Raw genomic sequence first — 19,244 nt, 5'->3', positions numbered from 1 at the left:
GAAATACAGGTGCTAACCCAACATGTTAGAATTGCCAGTGAAGAAAAGTAAAGTTACCTTCAGGCTTTAGGAACCTCTCTTGCCAATGCTAAGAACTGCTTCAATTTTAGAAAAAGAAACTTCTGATTAACTTTGACACGTTTTAAAGGATTAGGAAAAAGATGAAATGCAGCTCACGGCCATACCTCTCTGGTTCCGCCCGATCTCGTCTGATCTCGGAAGCTAAGCAGAGCAGGGCCTGGTTAGTACCTGGATGGAAGACCGCCTGGGAATCCCAGGTGCCGTAAGCTTTTTCACTTCTCTCTCTGAAAGCCGCCCAGCGCCGTAGATTGTACACCTACACAATTGTAAAAAAAATTTCACATTGTAGAAGAGATGCAATAGGAAGAAGATGAAAGGTGGCTTACGTCCATACCATCGTCAGGCCATTTGAGGTGGCGGGGACTGCAATGGCCATTCACCGATTGGCTGGGACCCCTGGGCGGGTCTTCTCTAGTCCATCCAATTTTCGCCATGGGATGTCACAGCCTTCTTTGCATACCCTTATTTAACCCACACAAAGATGCCAGCGGCAGGCGTGTCATAATTCATTGACGCATTATAAAGGATTAGGAAAAAGATAAAAAGCAGCTTACGGCCATACCTCTCTGGTTCCGCCCGATCTCGTCTGATCTCGGAAGCTAAGCAGAGCAGGGCCTGGTTAGTACCTGGATGGAAGACCGCCTGGGAATCCCAGGTGCCGTAAGCTTTTTCACTTCTCTCTCTGAAAGCCGCCCAGCGCCGTAGATTGTACACCTACACAATTGTAAAAAAAAATTCACATTGTAGAAGAGATGCAATAGGAAGAAGATGAAAGGTGGCTTACGTCCATACCATCGTCAGGCCATTTGAGGTGGCGGGGACTGCAATGGCCATTCACCGATTGGCTGGGACCCCTGGGCGGGTCTTCTCTAGTCCATCCAATTTTCGCCATGGGATGTCACAGCCTTCTTTGCATACCCTTATTTAACCCACACAAAGATGCCAACGGCAGGCGTGTCATAATTCATTGACGCATTATAAAGGATTAGGAAAAAGATAAAAAGCAGCTTACGGCCATACCTCTCTGGTTCCGCCCGATCTCGTCTGATCTCGGAAGCTAAGCAGAGCAGGGCCTGGTTAGTACCTGGATGGAAGACCGCCTGGGAATCCAAGGTGCCGTAAGCTTTTTCACTTCTCTCTCCGAAAGCCGCCGAGCGCCGCAGATTGTACACCTACAAATTACAAAAAGAATATCACATTGTTGAAGAGATGCATGTTTAGTGTTGTTTTAACGTTGGATATGAAAGGAAATTAGACAATAATATCCAAAATGATTCCGTTTCATGTTTGCTAAATTAGTGTTGATCAACATTTACGATTGGCATACTATTGTTTGTAATTTAGCCGTTGAAATACAGGTGCTAACCCAACATGTTAGAATTGCCAGTGAAGAAAAGTAAAGTTACCTTCAGGCTTTAGGAACCTCTCTTGCCAATGCTAAGAACTGCTTCAATTTTAGAAAAAGAAACTTCTGATTATCTTTGACACGTTTTAAAGGATTAGGAAAAAGATGAAAAGCAGCTTACGGCCATACCTCTCTGGTTCCGCCCGATCTCGTCTGATCTCGGAAGCTAAGCAGAGCAGGGCCTGGTTAGTACCTGGATGGAAGACCGCCTGGGAATCCCAGGTGCCGTAAGCTTTTTCACTTCTCTCTCTGAAAGCCGCCCAGCGCCGTAGATTGTACACCTACACAATTGTAAAAAAAATGTCACATTGTAGAAGAGATGCAATAGGAAGAAGATGAAAGGTGGCTTACGTCCATACCATCGTCAGGCCATTTGAGGTGGCGGGGACTGCAATGGCCATTCACCGATTGGCTGGGACCCCTGGGCGGGTCTTCTCTAGTCCATCCAATTTTCGGCATGGGATGTCACAGCCTTCTTTGCATACCCTTATTTAACCCACACAAAGATGCCAACGGCAGGCGTGTCATAATTCATTGACGCATTATAAAGGATTAGGAAAAAGATAAAAAGCAGCTTACGGCCATACCTCTCTGGTTCCGCCCGATCTCGTCTGATCTCGGAAGCTAAGCAGAGCAGGGCCTGGTTAGTACCTGGATGGAAGACCGCCTGGGAATCCCAGGTGCCGTAAGCTTTTTCACTTCTCTCTCCGAAAGCCGCCGAGCGCCGCAGATTGTACACCTACAAATTACAAAAAGAATATCACATTGTTGAAGAGATGCATGTTTAGTTGAGATGAGCGAGTACAGCATAATCTGTATCTGTATCTGTTGAACCATATGAATTATCTGTATCCGTATCCGTACTCGGACTGGGCGGGGCCTACCCCGAAAATGGGCGGGGCCTAACCCGGAAGTAGGAAGGATTTACCCCGTAAATTGTCGGGTTAAGCCTTTCTGCGTTTAAAACAGCATTCCTTCTTAATTCTTATCACTGATGATCATGAGAGAGAGAGAGGAAGTGTGTGTGTGGCTTAATTTGTAATATTAATATTTAGTTATTCAACACAACTAGTCAACGTCAGACACTGAGTGCGTGAAGAGAGCCAGCAGACGGTAAAAAAAACTGATTAGAGAGAGAGAGAGAGAGAGAGAGAGAGAGACAAACAGACAGAGAGAGAGAGGTCAGTGCGTGAAGTAAAAAAAAAACTGGTTAGAGCAGAGACGCAATGCGAGTCGCATTCTTAAGCACCACGTCTTAACAAGCCCCACGTTTACCTGAACTCTACTAGTTAAGAACAACAAACCGAAGTAAAAAAAAATAAAGGCGAAGAAATCGTTTAAATTTATCGGGAAAGACCCGTGAACCTGGTGAGTGAGCCGAGCGGGACGCAGCAACACAAACAGTATGTGTGTAGTGGAGGGGCGCTGTGACTACCAGCCAATCACAGAACGCAGACACAGACAGCTACCCAATGAGGAATTTTATTCAATCCGAGCACAGATATTGACTCGTATTACTCGTATAATACTCGTACTCTGCAAAAGTGCTTTATCCGTACCGGATACTCGTTTAAGCCGAGTATCCGGCTCATCTCTAATGTTTAGTGTTGTTTTAACGTTGGATATATAAGGAACTTAGACAATATCATCAAAAATGATTCCGTTTCATGGTTGCTAAATTAGTGTTGATCAACATTTAACAATTGGCATACTTTTGTTTGTAATTTAGCCCTTGAAATACAGGTGCTAACCCAACATGTTAGAATTGCCAGTGAAGAAAAGTAAAGTTACCTTCAGGCTTTAGGAACCTCTCTTGCCAATGCTAAGAACTGCTTCAATTTTAGAAAAAGAAACTTCTGATTAACTTTGACACGTTTTAAAGGATTAGGAAAAAGATGAAATGCAGGTTACGGCCATACCTCTCTGGTTCCGCCCGATCTCGTCTGATCTCGGAAGCTAAGCAGAGCAGGGCCTGGTTAGTACCTGGATGGAAGACCGCCTGGGAATCCCAGGTGCCGTAAGCTTTTTCACTTATCTCTCCGAAAGCCGCCGAGCGCCGCAGATTGTACACCTACAAATTACAAAAAGAATATCACATTGTTGAAGAGATGCATGTTTAGTGTTGTTTTAACGTTGGATATGAAAGGAAATTAGACAATATTATCCAAAATGATTCCGTTTCATGATTGCTAAATTAGTGTTGATCAACATTTACGATTGGCCTACTATTGTTTGTAATTTAGCCGTTGAAATACAGGTGCTAACCAAACATGTTAGAATTGCCAGTGAAGAAAAGTAAAGTTACCTTCACGTTTTAGGAACCTCTCTTGCCAATGCTAAGAACTGCTTCAATTTTAGAAAAAGAAACTTCTGATTATCTTTGACACGTTTTAAAGGATTAGGAAAAAGATAAAAAGCAGCTTACGGCCATACCTCTCTGGTTCCGCCCGATCTCGTCTGATCTCGGAAGCTAAGCAGAGCAGGGCCTGGTTAGTACCTGGATGGAAGACCGCCTGGGAATCCCAGGTGCCGTAAGCTTTTTCACTTCTCTCTCCGAAAGCCGCCGAGCGCCGCAGATTGTACACCTGTTTTAACGTTGGATATGAAAGGAAATTAGACAATATTATCCAAAATCATTCCGTTTCATGATTGCTAAATTAGTGTTGATCAACATTTACGATTGGCATACTATTGTTTGTAATTTAGCCGTTGAAATACAGGTGCTAACCCAACATGTTAGAATTGCCAGTGAAGAAAAGTAAAGTTACCTTCAGGCTTTAGGAACCTCTCTTGCCAATGCTAAGAACTGCTTCAATTTTAGAAAAAGAAACTTCTGATTAACTTTGACACGTTTTAAAGGATTAGGAAAAAGATGAAATGCAGGTTACGGCCATACCTCTCTGGTTCCGCCCGATCTCGTCTGATCTCGGAAGCTAAGCAGAGCAGGGCCTGGTTAGTACCTGGATGGAAGACCGCCTGGGAATCCCAGGTGCCGTAAGCTTTTTCACTTATCTCTCCGAAAGCCGCCGAGCGCCGCAGATTGTACACCTACAAATTACAAAAAGAATATCACATTGTTGAAGAGATGCATGTTTAGTGTTGTTTTAACGTTGGATATGAAAGGAAATTAGACAATATTATCCAAAATGATTCCGTTTCATGATTGCTAAATTAGTGTTGATCAACATTTACGATTGGCCTACTATTGTTTGTAATTTAGCCGTTGAAATACAGGTGCTAACCAAACATGTTAGAATTGCCAGTGAAGAAAAGTAAAGTTACCTTCACGTTTTAGGAACCTCTCTTGCCAATGCTAAGAACTGCTTCAATTTTAGAAAAAGAAACTTCTGATTATCTTTGACACGTTTTAAAGGATTAGGAAAAAGATAAAAAGCAGCTTACGGCCATACCTCTCTGGTTCCGCCCGATCTCGTCTGATCTCGGAAGCTAAGCAGAGCAGGGCCTGGTTAGTACCTGGATGGAAGACCGCCTGGGAATCCCAGGTGCCGTAAGCTTTTTCACTTCTCTCTCCGAAAGCCGCCGAGCGCCGCAGATTGTACACCTGTTTTAACGTTGGATATGAAAGGAAATTAGACAATATTATCCAAAATCATTCCGTTTCATGATTGCTAAATTAGTGTTGATCAACATTTACGATTGGCATACTATTGTTTGTAATTTAGCCGTTGAAATACAGGTGCTAACCCAACATGTTAGAATTGCCAGTGAAGAAAAGTAAAGTTACCTTCAGGCTTTAGGAACCTCTCTTGCCAATGCTAAGAACTGCTTCAATTTTAGAAAAAGAAACTTCTGATTAACTTTGACACGTTTTAAAGGATTAGGAAAAAGATGAAATGCAGGTTACGGCCATACCTCTCTGGTTCCGCCCGATCTCGTCTGATCTCGGAAGCTAAGCAGAGCAGGGCCTGGTTAGTACCTGGATGGAAGACCGCCTGGGAATCCCAGGTGCCGTAAGCTTTTTCACTTCTCTCTCCGAAAGCCGCCGAGCGCCGCAGATTGTACACCTACAAATTACAAAAAGAATATCACATTGTTGAAGAGATGCATGTTTAGTGTTGTTTTAACGTTGGATATGAAAGGAAATTAGACAATATTATCCAAAATGATTCCGTTTCATGATTGCTAAATTAGTGTTGATCAACATTTACGATTGGCATACTATTGTTTGTAATTTAGCCGTTGAAATACAGGTGCTAACCCAACATGTTAGAATTGCCAGTGAAGAAAAGTAAAGTTACCTTCAGGCTTTAGGAACCTCTCTTGCCAATGCTAAGAACTGCTTCAATTTTAGAAAAAGAAACTTCTGATTAACTTTGACACGTTTTAAAGGATTAGGAAAAAGATGAAATGCAGCTCACGGCCATACCTCTCTGGTTCCGCCCGATCTCGTCTGATCTCGGAAGCTAAGCAGAGCAGGGCCTGGTTAGTACCTGGATGGAAGACCGCCTGGGAATCCCAGGTGCCGTAAGCTTTTTCACTTCTCTCTCCGAAAGCCGCCGAGCGCCGCAGATTGTACACCTACAAATTACAAAAAGAATATCACATTGTTGAAGAGATGCATGTTTAGTGTTGTTTTAACGTTGGATATGAAAGGAAATTAGACAATATTATCCAAAATGATTCCGTTTCATGATTGCTAAATTAGTGTTGATCAACATTTACGATTGGCATACTATTGTTTGTAATTTAGCCGTTGAAATACAGGTGCTAACCCAACATGTTAGAATTGCCAGTGAAGAAAAGTAAAGTTACCTTCAGGCTTTAGGAACCTCTCTTGCCAATGCTAAGAACTGCTTCAATTTTAGAAAAAGAAACTTCTGATTAACTTTGACACGTTTTAAAGGATTAGGAAAAAGATGAAATGCAGCTCACGGCCATACCTCTCTGGTTCCGCCCGATCTCGTCTGATCTCGGAAGCTAAGCAGAGCAGGGCCTGGTTAGTACCTGGATGGAAGACCGCCTGGGAATCCCAGGTGCCGTAAGCTTTTTCACTTCTCTCTCTGAAAGCCGCCCAGCGCCGTAGATTGTACACCTACACAATTGTAAAAAAAATTTCACATTGTAGAAGAGATGCAATAGGAAGAAGATGAAAGGTGGCTTACGTCCATACCATCGTCAGGCCATTTGAGGTGGCGGGGACTGCAATGGCCATTCACCGATTGGCTGGGACCCCTGGGCGGGTCTTCTCTAGTCCATCCAATTTTCGCCATGGGATGTCACAGCCTTCTTTGCATACCCTTATTTAACCCACACAAAGATGCCAGCGGCAGGCGTGTCATAATTCATTGACGCATTATAAAGGATTAGGAAAAAGATAAAAAGCAGCTTACGGCCATACCTCTCTGGTTCCGCCCGATCTCGTCTGATCTCGGAAGCTAAGCAGAGCAGGGCCTGGTTAGTACCTGGATGGAAGACCGCCTGGGAATCCCAGGTGCCGTAAGCTTTTTCACTTCTCTCTCTGAAAGCCGCCCAGCGCCGTAGATTGTACACCTACACAATTGTAAAAAAAAATTCACATTGTAGAAGAGATGCAATAGGAAGAAGATGAAAGGTGGCTTACGTCCATACCATCGTCAGGCCATTTGAGGTGGCGGGGACTGCAATGGCCATTCACCGATTGGCTGGGACCCCTGGGCGGGTCTTCTCTAGTCCATCCAATTTTCGCCATGGGATGTCACAGCCTTCTTTGCATACCCTTATTTAACCCACACAAAGATGCCAACGGCAGGCGTGTCATAATTCTTTGACGCATTATAAAGGATTAGGAAAAAGATAAAAAGCAGCTTACGGCCATACCTCTCTGGTTCCGCCCGATCTCGTCTGATCTCGGAAGCTAAGCAGAGCAGGGCCTGGTTAGTACCTGGATGGAAGACCGCCTGGGAATCCCAGGTGCCGTAAGCTTTTTCACTTCTCTCTCCGAAAGCCGCCGAGCGCCGCAGATTGTACACCTGTTTTAACGTTGGATATGAAAGGAAATTAGACAATATTATCCAAAATGATTCCGTTTCATGATTGCTAAATTAGTGTTGATCAACATTTACGATTGGCATACTATTTTTTGTAATTTAGCCGTTGAAATACAGGTGCTAACCCAACATGTTAGAATTGCCAGTGAAGAAAAGTAAAGTTACCTTCAGGCTTTAGGAACCTCTCTTGCCAATGCTAAGAACTGCTTCAATTTTAGAAAAAGAAACTTCTGATTAACTTTGACACGTTTTAAAGGATTAGGAAAAAGATGAAAAGCAGCTTACGGCCATACCTCTCTGGTTCCGCCCGATCTCGTCTGATCTCGGAAGCTAAGCAGAGCAGGGCCTGGTTAGTACCTGGATGGAAGACCGCCTGGGAATCCCAGGTGCCGTAAGCTTTTTCACTTCTCTCTCCGAAAGCCGCCGAGCGCCGCAGATTGTACACCTACAAATTACAAAAAGAATATCACATTGTTGAAGAGATGCATGTTTAGTGTTGTTTTAACGTTGGATATGAAAGGAAATTAGACAATATTATCCAAAATGATTCCGTTTCATGATTGCTAAATTAGTGTTGATCAACATTTACGATTGGCATACTATTGTTTGTAATTTAGCCGTTGAAATACAGGTGCTAACCCAACATGTTAGAATTGCCAGTGAAGAAAAGTAAAGTTACCTTCAGGCTTTAGGAACCTCTCTTGCCAATGCTAAGAACTGCTTCAATTTTAGAAAAAGAAACTTCTGATTATCTTTGACACGTTTTAAAGGATTAGGAAAAAGATGAAAAGCAGCTTACGGCCATACCTCTCTGGTTCCGCCCGATCTCGTCTGATCTCGGAAGCTAAGCAGAGCAGGGCCTGGTTAGTACCTGGATGGAAGACCGCCTGGGAATCCCAGGTGCCGTAAGCTTTTTCACTTCTCTCTCTGAAAGCCGCCCAGCGCCGTAGATTGTACACCTACACAATTGTAAAAAAAATGTCACATTGTAGAAGAGATGCATTAGGAAGAAGATGAAAGGTGGCTTACGTCCATACCATCGTCAGGCCATTTGAGGTGGCGGGGACTGCAATGGCCATTCACCGATTGGCTGGGACCCCTGGGCGGGTCTTCTCTAGTCCATCCAATTTTCGGCATGGGATGTCACAGCCTTCTTTGCATACCCTTATTTAACCCACACAAAGATGCCAACGGCAGGCGTGTCATAATTCATTGACGCATTATAAAGGATTAGGAAAAAGATAAAAAGCAGCTTACGGCCATACCTCTCTGGTTCCGCCCGATCTCGTCTGATCTCGGAAGCTAAGCAGAGCAGGGCCTGGTTAGTACCTGGATGGAAGACCGCCTGGGAATCCCAGGTGCCGTAAGCTTTTTCACTTCTCTCTCTGAAAGCCGCCCAGCGCCGTAGATTGTACACCTACACAATTGTAAAAAAAATGTCACATTGTAGAAGAGATGCAATAGGAAGAAGATGAAAGGTGGCTTACGTCCATACCATCGTCAGGCCATTTGAGGTGGCGGGGACTGCAATGGCCATTCACCGATTGGCTGGGACCCCTGGGCGGGTCTTCTCTAGTCCATCCAATTTTCGGCATGGGATGTCACAGCCTTCTTTGCATACCCTTATTTAACCCACACAAAGATGCCAACGGCAGGCGTGTCATAATTCATTGACGCATTATAAAGGATTAGGAAAAAGATAAAAAGCAGCTTACGGCCATACCTCTCTGGTTCCGCCCGATCTCGTCTGATCTCGGAAGCTAAGCAGAGCAGGGCCTGGTTAGTACCTGGATGGAAGACCGCCTGGGAATCCAAGGTGCCGTAAGCTTTTTCACTTCTCTCTCCGAAAGCCGCCGAGCGCCGCAGATTGTACACCTACAAATTACAAAAAGAATATCACATTGTTGAAGAGATGCATGTTTAGTGTTGTTTTAACGTTGGATATGAAAGGAAATTAGACAATAATATCCAAAATGATTCCGTTTCATGTTTGCTAAATTAGTGTTGATCAACATTTACGATTGGCATACTATTGTTTGTAATTTAGCCGTTGAAATACAGGTGCTAACCCAACATGTTAGAATTGCCAGTGAAGAAAAGTAAAGTTACCTTCAGGCTTTAGGAACCTCTCTTGCCAATGCTAAGAACTGCTTCAATTTTAGAAAAAGAAACTTCTGATTATCTTTGACACGTTTTAAAGGATTAGGAAAAAGATGAAAAGCAGCTTACGGCCATACCTCTCTGGTTCCGCCCGATCTCGTCTGATCTCGGAAGCTAAGCAGAGCAGGGCCTGGTTAGTACCTGGATGGAAGACCGCCTGGGAATCCCAGGTGCCGTAAGCTTTTTCACTTCTCTCTCTGAAAGCCGCCCAGCGCCGTAGATTGTACACCTACACAATTGTAAAAAAAATGTCACATTGTAGAAGAGATGCAATAGGAAGAAGATGAAAGGTGGCTTACGTCCATACCATCGTCAGGCCATTTGAGGTGGCGGGGACTGCAATGGCCATTCACCGATTGGCTGGGACCCCTGGGCGGGTCTTCTCTAGTCCATCCAATTTTCGGCATGGGATGTCACAGCCTTCTTTGCATACCCTTATTTAACCCACACAAAGATGCCAACGGCAGGCGTGTCATAATTCATTGACGCATTATAAAGGATTAGGAAAAAGATAAAAAGCAGCTTACGGCCATACCTCTCTGGTTCCGCCCGATCTCGTCTGATCTCGGAAGCTAAGCAGAGCAGGGCCTGGTTAGTACCTGGATGGAAGACCGCCTGGGAATCCCAGGTGCCGTAAGCTTTTTCACTTCTCTCTCCGAAAGCCGCCGAGCGCCGCAGATTGTACACCTACAAATTACAAAAAGAATATCACATTGTTGAAGAGATGCATGTTTAGTGTTGTTTTAACGTTGGATATGAAAGGAAATTAGACAATATTATCCAAAATGATTCCGTTTCATGATTGCTAAATTAGTGTTGATCAACATTTACGATTGGCATACTATTGTTTGTAATTTAGCCGTTGAAATACAGGTGCTAACCCAACATGTTAGAATTGCCAGTGAAGAAAAGTAAAGTTACCTTCAGGCTTTAGGAACCTCTCTTGCCAATGCTAAGAACTGCTTCAATTTTAGAAAAAGAAACTTCTGATTATCTTTGACACGTTTTAAAGGATTAGGAAAAAGATGAAAAGCAGCTTACGGCCATACCTCTCTGGTTCCGCCCGATCTCGTCTGATCTCGGAAGCTAAGCAGAGCAGGGCCTGGTTAGTACCTGGATGGAAGACCGCCTGGGAATCCCAGGTGCCGTAAGCTTTTTCACTTCTCTCTCTGAAAGCCGCCCAGCGCCGTAGATTGTACACCTACACAATTGTAAAAAAAATGTCACATTGTAGAAGAGATGCAATAGGAAGAAGATGAAAGGTGGCTTACGTCCATACCATCGTCAGGCCATTTGAGGTGGCGGGGACTGCAATGGCCATTCACCGATTGGCTGGGACCCCTGGGCGGGTCTTCTCTAGTCCATCCAATTTTCGGCATGGGATGTCACAGCCTTCTTTGCATACCCTTATTTAACCCACACAAAGATGCCAACGGCAGGCGTGTCATAATTCATTGACGCATTATAAAGGATTAGGAAAAAGATAAAAAGCAGCTTACGGCCATACCTCTCTGGTTCCGCCCGATCTCGTCTGATCTCGGAAGCTAAGCAGAGCAGGGCCTGGTTAGTACCTGGATGGAAGACCGCCTGGGAATCCCAGGTGCCGTAAGCTTTTTCACTTCTCTCTCCGAAAGCCGCCGAGCGCCGCAGATTGTACACCTACAAATTACAAAAAGAATATCACATTGTTGAAGAGATGCATGTTTAGTGTTGTTTTAACGTTGGATATGAAAGGAAATTAGACAATATTATCCAAAATGATTCCGTTTCATGATTGCTAAATTAGTGTTGATCAACATTTACGATTGGCATACTATTGTTTGTAATTTAGCCGTTGAAATACAGGTGCTAACCCAACATGTTAGAATTGCCAGTGAAGAAAAGTAAAGTTACCTTCAGGCTTTAGGAACCTCTCTTGCCAATGCTAAGAACTGCTTCAATTTTAGAAAAAGAAACTTCTGATTATCTTTGACACGTTTTAAAGGATTAGGAAAAAGATGAAAAGCAGCTTACGGCCATACCTCTCTGGTTCCGCCCGATCTCGTCTGATCTCGGAAGCTAAGCAGAGCAGGGCCTGGTTAGTACCTGGATGGAAGACCGCCTGGGAATCCCAGGTGCCGTAAGCTTTTTCACTTCTCTCTCTGAAAGCCGCCCAGCGCCGTAGATTGTACACCTACACAATTGTAAAAAAAATGTCACATTGTAGAAGAGATGCAATAGGAAGAAGATGAAAGGTGGCTTACGTCCATACCATCGTCAGGCCATTTGAGGTGGCGGGGACTGCAATGGCCATTCACCGATTGGCTGGGACCCCTGGGCGGGTCTTCTCTAGTCCATCCAATTTTCGGCATGGGATGTCACAGCCTTCTTTGCATACCCTTATTTAACCCACACAAAGATGCCAACGGCAGGCGTGTCATAATTCATTGACGCATTATAAAGGATTAGGAAAAAGATAAAAAGCAGCTTACGGCCATACCTCTCTGGTTCCGCCCGATCTCGTCTGATCTCGGAAGCTAAGCAGAGCAGGGCCTGGTTAGTACCTGGATGGAAGACCGCCTGGGAATCCCAGGTGCCGTAAGCTTTTTCACTTCTCTCTCCGAAAGCCGCCGAGCGCCGCAGATTGTACACCTACAAATTACAAAAAGAATATCACATTGTTGAAGAGATGCATGTTTAGTGTTGTTTTAACGTTGGATATGAAAGGAAATTAGACAATATTATCCAAAATGATTCCGTTTCATGATTGCTAAATTAGTGTTGATCAACATTTACGATTGGCATACTATTGTTTGTAATTTAGCCGTTGAAATACAGGTGCTAACCCAACATGTTAGAATTGCCAGTGAAGAAAAGTAAAGTTACCTTCAGGCTTTAGGAACCTCTCTTGCCAATGCTAAGAACTGCTTCAATTTTAGAAAAAGAAACTTCTGATTATCTTTGACACGTTTTAAAGGATTAGGAAAAAGATGAAAAGCAGCTTACGGCCATACCTCTCTGGTTCCGCCCGATCTCGTCTGATCTCGGAAGCTAAGCAGAGCAGGGCCTGGTTAGTACCTGGATGGAAGACCGCCTGGGAATCCCAGGTGCCGTAAGCTTTTTCACTTCTCTCTCTGAAAGCCGCCCAGCGCCGTAGATTGTACACCTACACAATTGTAAAAAAAATGTCACATTGTAGAAGAGATGCAATAGGAAGAAGATGAAAGGTGGCTTACGTCCATACCATCGTCAGGCCATTTGAGGTGGCGGGGACTGCAATGGCCATTCACCGATTGGCTGGGACCCCTGGGCGGGTCTTCTCTAGTCCATCCAATTTTCGGCATGGGATGTCACAGCCTTCTTTGCATACCCTTATTTAACCCACACAAAGATGCCAACGGCAGGCGTGTCATAATTCATTGACGCATTATAAAGGATTAGGAAAAAGATAAAAAGCAGCTTACGGCCATACCTCTCTGGTTCCGCCCGATCTCGTCTGATCTCGGAAGCTAAGCAGAGCAGGGCCTGGTTAGTACCTGGATGGAAGACCGCCTGGGAATCCCAGGTGCCGTAAGCTTTTTCACTTCTCTCTCCGAAAGCCGCCGAGCGCCGCAGATTGTACACCTACAAATTACAAAAAGAATATCACATTGTTGAAGAGATGCATGTTTAGTGTTGTTTTAACGTTGGATATGAAAGGAAATTAGACAATATTATCCAAAATGATTCCGTTTCATGATTGCTAAATTAGTGTTGATCAACATTTACGATTGGCATACTATTGTTTGTAATTTAGCCGTTGAAATACAGGTGCTAACCCAACATGTTAGAATTGCCAGTGAAGAAAAGTAAAGTTACCTTCAGGCTTTAGGAACCTCTCTTGCCAATGCTAAGAACTGCTTCAATTTTAGAAAAAGAAACTTCTGATTATCTTTGACACGTTTTAAAGGATTAGGAAAAAGATGAAAAGCAGCTTACGGCCATACCTCTCTGGTTCCGCCCGATCTCCTCTGATCTCGGAAGCTAAGCAGAGCAGGGCCTGGTTAGTACCTGGATGGAAGACCGCCTGGGAATCCCAGGTGCCGTAAGCTTTTTCACTTCTCTCTCTGAAAGCCGCCCAGCGCCGTAGATTGTACACCTACACAATTGTAAAAAAAATGTCACATTGTAGAAGAGATGCAATAGGAAGAAGATGAAAGGTGGCTTACGTCCATACCATCGTCAGGCCATTTGAGGTGGCGGGGACTGCAATGGCCATTCACCGATTGGCTGGGACCCCTGGGCGGGTCTTCTCTAGTCCATCCAATTTTCGGCATGGGATGTCACAGCCTTCTTTGCATACCCTTATTTAACCCACACAAAGATGCCAACGGCAGGCGTGTCATAATTCATTGACGCATTATAAAGGATTAGGAAAAAGATAAAAAGCAGCTTACGGCCATACCTCTCTGGTTCCGCCCGATCTCGTCTGATCTCGGAAGCTAAGCAGAGCAGGGCCTGGTTAGTACCTGGATGGAAGACCGCCTGGGAATCCCAGGTGCCGTAAGCTTTTTCACTTCTCTCTCCGAAAGCCGCCGAGCGCCGCAGATTGTACACCTACAAATTACAAAAAGAATATCACATTGTTGAAGAGATGCATGTTTAGTGTTGTTTTAACGTTGGATATGAAAGGAAATTAGACAATATTATCCAAAATGATTCCGTTTCATGATTGCTAAATTAGTGTTGATCAACATTTACGATTGGCATACTATTGTTTGTAATTTAGCCGTTGAAATACAGGTGCTAACCCAACATGTTAGAATTGCCAGTGAAGAAAAGTAAAGTTACCTTCAGGCTTTAGGAACCTCTCTTGCCAATGCTAAGAACTGCTTCAATTTTAGAAAAAGAAACTTCTGATTATCTTTGACACGTTTTAAAGGATTAGGAAAAAGATGAAAAGCAGCTTACGGCCATACCTCTCTGGTTCCGCCCGATCTCGTCTGATCTCGGAAGCTAAGCAGAGCAGGGCCTGGTTAGTACCTGGATGGAAGACCGCCTGGGAATCCCAGGTGCCGTAAGCTTTTTCACTTCTCTCTCTGAAAGCCGCCCAGCGCCGTAGATTGTACACCTACACAATTGTAAAAAAAATGTCACATTGTAGAAGAGATGCAATAGGAAGAAGATGAAAGGTGGCTTACGTCCATACCATCGTCAGGCCATTTGAGGTGGCGGGGACTGCAATGGCCATTCACCGATTGGCTGGGACCCCTGGGCGGGTCTTCTCTAGTCCATCCAATTTTCGGCATGGGATGTCACAGCCTTCTTTGCATACCCTTATTTAACCCACACAAAGATGCCAACGGCAGGCGTGTCATAATTCATTGACGCATTATAAAGGATTAGGAAAAAGATAAAAAGCAGCTTACGGCCATACCTCTCTGGTTCCGCCCGATCTCGTCTGATCTCGGAAGCTAAGCAGAGCAGGGCCTGGTTAGTACCTGGATGGAAGACCGCCTGGGAATCCCAGGTGCCGTAAGCTTTTTCACTTCTCTCTCCGAAAGCCGCCGAGCGCCGCAGATTGTACACCTACAAATTACAAAAAGAATATCACATTGTTGAAGAGATGCATGTTTAGTGTTGTTTTAACGTTGGATATGAAAGGAAATTAGACAATATTATCCAAAATGATTCCGTTTCATGATTGCTAAATTAGTGTTGATCAACATTTACGATTGGCATACTATTGTTTGTAATTTAGCCGTTGAAATACAGGTGCTAACCCAACATGTTAGAATTGCCAGTGAAGAAAAGTAAAGTTACCTTCAGGCTTTAGGAACCTCTCTTGCCAATGCTAAGAACTGCTTCAATTTTAGAAAAAGAAACTTCTGATTATCTTTGACACGTTTTAAAGGATTAGGAAAAAGATGAAAAGCAGCTTACGGCCATACCTCTCTGGTTCCGCCCGATCTCGTCTGATCTCGGAAGCTAAGCAGAGCAGGGCCTGGTTAGTACCTGGATGGAAGACCGCCTGGGAATCCCAGGTGCCGTAAGCTTTTTCACTTCTCTCTCTGAAAGCCGCCCAGCGCCGTAGATTGTACACCTACACAATTGTAAAAAAAAATTCACATTGTAGAAGAGATGCAATAGGAAGAAGATGAAAGGTGGCTTACGTCCATACCATCGTCAGGCCATTTGAGGTGGCGGGGACTGCAATGGCCATTCACCGATTGGCTGGGACCCCTGGGCGGGTCTTCTCTAGTCCATCCAATTTTCGCCATGGGATGTCACAGCCTTCTTTGCATACCCTTATTTAACCCACACAAAGATGCCAACGGCAGGCGTGTCATAATTCTTTGACGCATTATAAAGGATTAGGAAAAAGATAAAAAGCAGCTTACGGCCATACCTCTCTGGTTCCGCCCGATCTCGTCTGATCTCGGAAGCTAAGCAGAGCAGGGCCTGGTTAGTACCTGGATGGAAGACCGCCTGGGAATCCCAGGTGCCGTAAGCTTTTTCACTTCTCTCTCCGAAAGCCGCCGAGCGCCGCAGATTGTACACCTGTTTTAACGTTGGATATGAAAGGAAATTAGACAATATTATCCAAAATGATTCCGTTTCATGATTGCTAAATTAGTGTTGATCAACATTTACGATTGGCATACTATTTTTTGTAATTTAGCCGTTGAAATACAGGTGCTAACCCAACATGTTAGAATTGCCAGTGAAGAAAAGTAAAGTTACCTTCAGGCTTTAGGAACCTCTCTTGCCAATGCTAAGAACTGCTTCAATTTTAGAAAAAGAAACTTCTGATTAACTTTGACACGTTTTAAAGGATTAGGAAAAAGATGAAAAGCAGCTTACGGCCATACCTCTCTGGTTCCGCCCGATCTCGTCTGATCTCGGAAGCTAAGCAGAGCAGGGCCTGGTTAGTACCTGGATGGAAGACCGCCTGGGAATCCCAGGTGCCGTAAGCTTTTTCACTTCTCTCTCCGAAAGCCGCCGAGCGCCGCAGATTGTACACCTACAAATTACAAAAAGAATATCACATTGTTGAAGAGATGCATGTTTAGTGTTGTTTTAACGTTGGATATGAAAGGAAATTAGACAATATTATCCAAAATGATTCCGTTTCATGATTGCTAAATTAGTGTTGATCAACATTTACGATTGGCATACTATTGTTTGTAATTTAGCCGTTGAAATACAGGTGCTAACCCAACATGTTAGAATTGCCAGTGAAGAAAAGTAAAGTTACCTTCAGGCTTTAGGAACCTCTCTTGCCAATGCTAAGAACTGCTTCAATTTTAGAAAAAGAAACTTCTGATTATCTTTGACACGTTTTAAAGGATTAGGAAAAAGATGAAAAGCAGCTTACGGCCATACCTCTCTGGTTCCGCCCGATCTCGTCTGATCTCGGAAGCTAAGCAGAGCAGGGCCTGGTTAGTACCTGGATGGAAGACCGCCTGGGAATCCCAGGTGCCGTAAGCTTTTTCACTTCTCTCTCTGAAAGCCGCCCAGCGCCGTAGATTGTACACCTACACAATTGTAAAAAAAATGTCACATTGTAGAAGAGATGCAATAGGAAGAAGATGAAAGGTGGCTTACGTCCATACCATCGTCAGGCCATTTGAGGTGGCGGGGACTGCAATGGCCATTCACCGATTGGCTGGGACCCCTGGGCGGGTCTTCTCTAGTCCATCCAATTTTCGGCATGGGATGTCACAGCCTTCTTTGCATACCCTTATTTAACCCACACAAAGATGCCAACGGCAGGCGTGTCATAATTCATTGACGCATTATAAAGGATTAGGAAAAAGATAAAAAGCAGCTTACGGCCATACCTCTCTGGTTCCGCCCGATCTCGTCTGATCTCGGAAGCTAAGCAGAGCAGGGCCTGGTTAGTACCTGGATGGAAGACCGCCTGGGAATCCCAGGTGCCGTAAGCTTTTTCACTTCTCTCTCTGAAAGCCGCCCAGCGCCGTAGATTGTACACCTACACAATTGTAAAAAAAATGTCACATTGTAGAAGAGATGCAATAGGAAGAAGATGAAAGGTGGCTTACGTCCATACCATCGTCAGGCCATTTGAGGTGGCGGGGACTGCAATGGCCATTCACCGATTGGCTGGGACCCCTGGGCGGGTCTTCTCTAGTCCATCCAATTTTCGGCATGGGATGTCACAGCCTTCTTTGCATACCCTTATTTAACCCACACAAAGATGCCAACGGCAGGCGTGTCATAATTCATTGACGCATTATAAAGGATTAGGAAAAAGATAAAAAGCAGCTTACGGCCATACCTCTCTGGTTCCGCCCGATCTCGTCTGATCTCGGAAGCTAAGCAGAGCAGGGCCTGGTTAGTACCTGGATGGAAGACCGCCTGGGAATCCCAGGTGCCGTAAGCTTTTTCACTTCTCTCTCCGAAAGCCGCCGAGCGCCGCAGATTGTACACCTACAAATTACAAAAAGAATATCACATTGTTGAAGAGATGCATGTTTAGTGTTGTTTTAACGTTGGATATGAAAGGAAATTAGACAATAATATCCAAAATGATTCCGTTTCATGTTTGCTAAATTAGTGTTGATCAACATTTACGATTGGCATACTATTGTTTGTAATTTAGCCGTTGAAATACAGGTGCTAACCCAACATGTTAGAATTGCCAGTGAAGAAAAGTAAAGTTACCTTCAGGCTTTAGGAACCTCTCTTGCCAATGCTAAGAACTGCTTCAATTTTAGAAAAAGAAACTTCTGATTATCTTTGACACGTTTTAAAGGATTAGGAAAAAGATGAAAAGCAGCTTACGGCCATACCTCTCTGGTTCCGCCCGATCTCGTCTGATCTCGGAAGCTAAGCAGAGCAGGGCCTGGTTAGTACCTGGATGGAAGACCGCCTGGGAATCCCAGGTGCCGTAAGCTTTTTCACTTCTCTCTCTGAAAGCCGCCCAGCGCCGTAGATTGTACACCTACACAATTGTAAAAAAAATGTCACATTGTAGAAGAGATGCAATAGGAAGAAGATGAAAGGTGGCTTACGTCCATACCATCGTCAGGCCATTTGAGGTGGCGGGGACTGCAATGGCCATTCACCGATTGGCTGGGACCCCTGGGCGGGTCTTCTCTAGTCCATCCAATTTTCGGCATGGGATGTCACAGCCTTCTTTGCATACCCTTATTTAACCCACACAAAGATGCCAACGGCAGGCGTGTCATAATTCATTGACGCATTATAAAGGATTAGGAAAAAGATAAAAAGCAGCTTACGGCCATACCTCTCTGGTTCCGCCCGATCTCGTCTGATCTCGGAAGCTAAGCAGAGCAGGGCCTGGTTAGTACCTGGATGGAAGACCGCCTGGGAATCCCAGGTGCCGTAAGCTTTTTCACTTCTCTCTCCGAAAGCCGCCGAGCGCCGCAGATTGTACACCTACAAATTACAAAAAGAATATCACATTGTTGAAGAGATGCATGTTTAGTGTTGTTTTAACGTTGGATATGAAAGGAAATTAGACAATATTATCCAAAATGATTCCGTTTCATGATTGCTAAATTAGTGTTGATCAACATTTACGATTGGCATACTATTGTTTGTAATTTAGCCGTTGAAATACAGGTGCTAACCCAACATGTTAGAATTGCCAGTGAAGAAAAGTA

General features: G+C 44.3%; 38 non-coding genes across 38 annotated transcripts; all 38 read left to right on the top strand.

The window, feature by feature from the left end:
• The first annotated feature begins 171 nt into the window (after window positions 1–171).
• Window positions 172–290, top strand: LOC134120266 (5S ribosomal RNA). Its single transcript, XR_009951814.1, has one exon. It is a non-coding gene; the product is annotated as a 5S ribosomal RNA (ribosomal RNA).
• Window positions 291–629: 339 nt separating this feature from the next.
• Window positions 630–748, top strand: LOC134120179 (5S ribosomal RNA). The gene has a single exon (XR_009951728.1). It is a non-coding gene; the product is annotated as a 5S ribosomal RNA (ribosomal RNA).
• Window positions 749–1,087: 339 nt separating this feature from the next.
• Window positions 1,088–1,206, top strand: LOC134120293 (5S ribosomal RNA). The gene has a single exon (XR_009951841.1). It is a non-coding gene; the product is annotated as a 5S ribosomal RNA (ribosomal RNA).
• Window positions 1,207–1,601: 395 nt separating this feature from the next.
• Window positions 1,602–1,720, top strand: LOC134120178 (5S ribosomal RNA). Its single transcript, XR_009951727.1, has one exon. It is a non-coding gene; the product is annotated as a 5S ribosomal RNA (ribosomal RNA).
• A 339-nt stretch (window positions 1,721–2,059) lies between these two features.
• On the top strand, window positions 2,060–2,178 carry LOC134120177 (5S ribosomal RNA). Its single transcript, XR_009951726.1, has one exon. It is a non-coding gene; the product is annotated as a 5S ribosomal RNA (ribosomal RNA).
• Window positions 2,179–3,391: 1,213 nt separating this feature from the next.
• LOC134120258 (5S ribosomal RNA) lies at window positions 3,392–3,510 on the top strand. Its single transcript, XR_009951806.1, has one exon. It is a non-coding gene; the product is annotated as a 5S ribosomal RNA (ribosomal RNA).
• Window positions 3,511–3,905: 395 nt separating this feature from the next.
• LOC134120176 (5S ribosomal RNA) lies at window positions 3,906–4,024 on the top strand. The gene has a single exon (XR_009951725.1). It is a non-coding gene; the product is annotated as a 5S ribosomal RNA (ribosomal RNA).
• A 344-nt stretch (window positions 4,025–4,368) lies between these two features.
• LOC134120257 (5S ribosomal RNA) lies at window positions 4,369–4,487 on the top strand. Its single transcript, XR_009951805.1, has one exon. It is a non-coding gene; the product is annotated as a 5S ribosomal RNA (ribosomal RNA).
• A 395-nt stretch (window positions 4,488–4,882) lies between these two features.
• On the top strand, window positions 4,883–5,001 carry LOC134120175 (5S ribosomal RNA). Its single transcript, XR_009951724.1, has one exon. It is a non-coding gene; the product is annotated as a 5S ribosomal RNA (ribosomal RNA).
• Window positions 5,002–5,345: 344 nt separating this feature from the next.
• On the top strand, window positions 5,346–5,464 carry LOC134120256 (5S ribosomal RNA). Its single transcript, XR_009951804.1, has one exon. It is a non-coding gene; the product is annotated as a 5S ribosomal RNA (ribosomal RNA).
• Window positions 5,465–5,859: 395 nt separating this feature from the next.
• Window positions 5,860–5,978, top strand: LOC134120265 (5S ribosomal RNA). The gene has a single exon (XR_009951813.1). It is a non-coding gene; the product is annotated as a 5S ribosomal RNA (ribosomal RNA).
• Window positions 5,979–6,373: 395 nt separating this feature from the next.
• Window positions 6,374–6,492, top strand: LOC134120264 (5S ribosomal RNA). The gene has a single exon (XR_009951812.1). It is a non-coding gene; the product is annotated as a 5S ribosomal RNA (ribosomal RNA).
• Window positions 6,493–6,831: 339 nt separating this feature from the next.
• On the top strand, window positions 6,832–6,950 carry LOC134120174 (5S ribosomal RNA). Its single transcript, XR_009951723.1, has one exon. It is a non-coding gene; the product is annotated as a 5S ribosomal RNA (ribosomal RNA).
• Window positions 6,951–7,289: 339 nt separating this feature from the next.
• On the top strand, window positions 7,290–7,408 carry LOC134120173 (5S ribosomal RNA). Its single transcript, XR_009951722.1, has one exon. It is a non-coding gene; the product is annotated as a 5S ribosomal RNA (ribosomal RNA).
• A 344-nt stretch (window positions 7,409–7,752) lies between these two features.
• On the top strand, window positions 7,753–7,871 carry LOC134120172 (5S ribosomal RNA). Its single transcript, XR_009951721.1, has one exon. It is a non-coding gene; the product is annotated as a 5S ribosomal RNA (ribosomal RNA).
• A 395-nt stretch (window positions 7,872–8,266) lies between these two features.
• On the top strand, window positions 8,267–8,385 carry LOC134120170 (5S ribosomal RNA). Its single transcript, XR_009951719.1, has one exon. It is a non-coding gene; the product is annotated as a 5S ribosomal RNA (ribosomal RNA).
• Window positions 8,386–8,724: 339 nt separating this feature from the next.
• LOC134120169 (5S ribosomal RNA) lies at window positions 8,725–8,843 on the top strand. Its single transcript, XR_009951718.1, has one exon. It is a non-coding gene; the product is annotated as a 5S ribosomal RNA (ribosomal RNA).
• Window positions 8,844–9,182: 339 nt separating this feature from the next.
• Window positions 9,183–9,301, top strand: LOC134120292 (5S ribosomal RNA). The gene has a single exon (XR_009951840.1). It is a non-coding gene; the product is annotated as a 5S ribosomal RNA (ribosomal RNA).
• Window positions 9,302–9,696: 395 nt separating this feature from the next.
• On the top strand, window positions 9,697–9,815 carry LOC134120168 (5S ribosomal RNA). The gene has a single exon (XR_009951717.1). It is a non-coding gene; the product is annotated as a 5S ribosomal RNA (ribosomal RNA).
• Window positions 9,816–10,154: 339 nt separating this feature from the next.
• LOC134120167 (5S ribosomal RNA) lies at window positions 10,155–10,273 on the top strand. Its single transcript, XR_009951716.1, has one exon. It is a non-coding gene; the product is annotated as a 5S ribosomal RNA (ribosomal RNA).
• Window positions 10,274–10,668: 395 nt separating this feature from the next.
• LOC134120166 (5S ribosomal RNA) lies at window positions 10,669–10,787 on the top strand. The gene has a single exon (XR_009951715.1). It is a non-coding gene; the product is annotated as a 5S ribosomal RNA (ribosomal RNA).
• Window positions 10,788–11,126: 339 nt separating this feature from the next.
• Window positions 11,127–11,245, top strand: LOC134120165 (5S ribosomal RNA). The gene has a single exon (XR_009951714.1). It is a non-coding gene; the product is annotated as a 5S ribosomal RNA (ribosomal RNA).
• A 395-nt stretch (window positions 11,246–11,640) lies between these two features.
• On the top strand, window positions 11,641–11,759 carry LOC134120164 (5S ribosomal RNA). Its single transcript, XR_009951713.1, has one exon. It is a non-coding gene; the product is annotated as a 5S ribosomal RNA (ribosomal RNA).
• A 339-nt stretch (window positions 11,760–12,098) lies between these two features.
• Window positions 12,099–12,217, top strand: LOC134120163 (5S ribosomal RNA). The gene has a single exon (XR_009951712.1). It is a non-coding gene; the product is annotated as a 5S ribosomal RNA (ribosomal RNA).
• A 395-nt stretch (window positions 12,218–12,612) lies between these two features.
• On the top strand, window positions 12,613–12,731 carry LOC134120162 (5S ribosomal RNA). The gene has a single exon (XR_009951711.1). It is a non-coding gene; the product is annotated as a 5S ribosomal RNA (ribosomal RNA).
• Window positions 12,732–13,070: 339 nt separating this feature from the next.
• On the top strand, window positions 13,071–13,189 carry LOC134120161 (5S ribosomal RNA). Its single transcript, XR_009951710.1, has one exon. It is a non-coding gene; the product is annotated as a 5S ribosomal RNA (ribosomal RNA).
• A 395-nt stretch (window positions 13,190–13,584) lies between these two features.
• LOC134120252 (5S ribosomal RNA) lies at window positions 13,585–13,703 on the top strand. The gene has a single exon (XR_009951800.1). It is a non-coding gene; the product is annotated as a 5S ribosomal RNA (ribosomal RNA).
• Window positions 13,704–14,042: 339 nt separating this feature from the next.
• LOC134120159 (5S ribosomal RNA) lies at window positions 14,043–14,161 on the top strand. Its single transcript, XR_009951708.1, has one exon. It is a non-coding gene; the product is annotated as a 5S ribosomal RNA (ribosomal RNA).
• A 395-nt stretch (window positions 14,162–14,556) lies between these two features.
• LOC134120158 (5S ribosomal RNA) lies at window positions 14,557–14,675 on the top strand. The gene has a single exon (XR_009951707.1). It is a non-coding gene; the product is annotated as a 5S ribosomal RNA (ribosomal RNA).
• A 339-nt stretch (window positions 14,676–15,014) lies between these two features.
• Window positions 15,015–15,133, top strand: LOC134120157 (5S ribosomal RNA). Its single transcript, XR_009951706.1, has one exon. It is a non-coding gene; the product is annotated as a 5S ribosomal RNA (ribosomal RNA).
• A 395-nt stretch (window positions 15,134–15,528) lies between these two features.
• Window positions 15,529–15,647, top strand: LOC134120156 (5S ribosomal RNA). The gene has a single exon (XR_009951705.1). It is a non-coding gene; the product is annotated as a 5S ribosomal RNA (ribosomal RNA).
• Window positions 15,648–15,986: 339 nt separating this feature from the next.
• Window positions 15,987–16,105, top strand: LOC134120155 (5S ribosomal RNA). Its single transcript, XR_009951704.1, has one exon. It is a non-coding gene; the product is annotated as a 5S ribosomal RNA (ribosomal RNA).
• Window positions 16,106–16,449: 344 nt separating this feature from the next.
• On the top strand, window positions 16,450–16,568 carry LOC134120154 (5S ribosomal RNA). Its single transcript, XR_009951703.1, has one exon. It is a non-coding gene; the product is annotated as a 5S ribosomal RNA (ribosomal RNA).
• A 395-nt stretch (window positions 16,569–16,963) lies between these two features.
• On the top strand, window positions 16,964–17,082 carry LOC134120153 (5S ribosomal RNA). The gene has a single exon (XR_009951702.1). It is a non-coding gene; the product is annotated as a 5S ribosomal RNA (ribosomal RNA).
• A 339-nt stretch (window positions 17,083–17,421) lies between these two features.
• On the top strand, window positions 17,422–17,540 carry LOC134120152 (5S ribosomal RNA). The gene has a single exon (XR_009951701.1). It is a non-coding gene; the product is annotated as a 5S ribosomal RNA (ribosomal RNA).
• A 339-nt stretch (window positions 17,541–17,879) lies between these two features.
• Window positions 17,880–17,998, top strand: LOC134120151 (5S ribosomal RNA). Its single transcript, XR_009951700.1, has one exon. It is a non-coding gene; the product is annotated as a 5S ribosomal RNA (ribosomal RNA).
• A 395-nt stretch (window positions 17,999–18,393) lies between these two features.
• Window positions 18,394–18,512, top strand: LOC134120150 (5S ribosomal RNA). The gene has a single exon (XR_009951699.1). It is a non-coding gene; the product is annotated as a 5S ribosomal RNA (ribosomal RNA).
• Window positions 18,513–18,851: 339 nt separating this feature from the next.
• On the top strand, window positions 18,852–18,970 carry LOC134120148 (5S ribosomal RNA). The gene has a single exon (XR_009951697.1). It is a non-coding gene; the product is annotated as a 5S ribosomal RNA (ribosomal RNA).
• The last annotated feature ends 274 nt before the right edge of the window (window positions 18,971–19,244 follow it).

This window comes from Pungitius pungitius, unplaced genomic scaffold, assembly GCF_949316345.1.
Source record: "Pungitius pungitius unplaced genomic scaffold, fPunPun2.1 scaffold_26, whole genome shotgun sequence".
NCBI lineage: Eukaryota > Metazoa > Chordata > Actinopteri > Perciformes > Gasterosteidae > Pungitius > Pungitius pungitius.
This window is presented reverse-complemented; position numbering and strand designations above follow the sequence as displayed.